Source organism: Arachis ipaensis, chromosome B4 (assembly GCF_059453495.1).
Source record: "Arachis ipaensis isolate K30076 ecotype BB chromosome B4, ASM5945349v1, whole genome shotgun sequence".
In the NCBI taxonomy this organism is placed as follows: domain Eukaryota; kingdom Viridiplantae; phylum Streptophyta; class Magnoliopsida; order Fabales; family Fabaceae; genus Arachis; species Arachis ipaensis.
In genome coordinates, this window is record NC_142439.1 from 44,693,893 (window position 1) to 44,695,143 (window position 1,251).

General features: G+C 37.7%; 1 non-coding gene across 1 annotated transcript; it reads left to right on the forward strand.

The window, feature by feature from the left end:
• The first annotated feature begins 279 nt into the window (after nucleotides 1–279).
• On the forward strand, nucleotides 280–386 carry LOC148567384 (small nucleolar RNA R71). The gene has a single exon (XR_015881607.1). It is a non-coding gene; the product is annotated as a small nucleolar RNA R71 (small nucleolar RNA).
• Nucleotides 387–1,251: the final 865 nt, after the last annotated feature.

The window sequence follows — 1,251 nt, forward strand, 5'->3', positions numbered from 1 at the left end:
GAAATCATATTGACTTGCTGAGTCAATACTTTGTTCTGAGCCAATATGGCATTCAAAGTATCAACCTCAAGAACTCCCTTCTTCATAGGCGTCCCATTACTCACAGGATTCCTCTCAGAAGTGTACATGAACTGGTTATTAGCAACCATGTCAATGATTTCTTGAGCTTCTGCAGGCGTTTTCTTTAGGTGAATAGATCCACCTGCAGAGGTATCCAATGACATCTTTGATAGCTCAGATAAACCATCATAGAATATATCCAGGATGGTCCATTCTGAAAGCATGTCAGAAGGACACTTTTTGGTCAGTCCTTTGTATCTCTCCCAAGCTTCATAGAGGGATTCACCTTCTTTCTGTCTGAAGGTCTGAACGTCCACTCTAATCTTACTAAGCTTTTGAGGAGGAAAGAACTTGGCTAAGAAAGCCTTAACCAGCTTATCCCATGAGTTCAGGCTATCCTTAGGTTGAGAATCCAACCAGAGTCTAGCTCTGTCTCTTACAGCAAAAGGGAAAAGCATGAGCCTGTAGACTTCAGGATCTACTCCATTAGCCTTTACAGTATCACATATCTGCAAGAATTCAGTTAAGAACTGAAAAGGATCTTCAGATGGAAGTCCATGAAACTTGCAGTTCTGCTGCATCAGAGAAACTAATTGAGGTTTCAGCACAAAGTTGTTTGCTCCAATGGCAGGAATGGAGATGCTTCTTCCATGTAAATTGGAATTAGGTGCAGTAAAGTTACCAGGCATTCTCCTTGCATTATTATTATTTTCGGCTGCCATCTCCTCTTCTTGTTCGAAAATTTCTGAGAGGTTCTCTCTGGATTGTTGTAATTTAGCTTCTCTTAGTTTTCTCTTCAGAGTCCTTTCAGGTTCTGGATCTGCTTCAACAAGAATGTTCTTGTCCTTGCTCCTGCTCATATGACAAAGAAGAGGGCACAGAAAAAATAATAATAATAATAGATCCGTTATACCACAGTATAGAGGTCCTTGTGTTAGTAGAAGAAAAGAAGAAGAAGAAATTCGAACACAGATGGAATAGGGGGTTCGAATTTGGGTGGGATGAAGTGTTAGTAGATGAATAAATAAATAAAAGGAGATGAGAGAGAAGGAGAATTTTCGAAAATAATTTTTGAAAAAGAGTTAGTGATTTTTGAAAATAGTTTTTGAAAAAGGTTAGTGATTTTCGAAAATTAAGTTTTAAAATTGAAATAATTAGTTAATTAAAAAGAAATTTTGAAAAAGGGGAAGA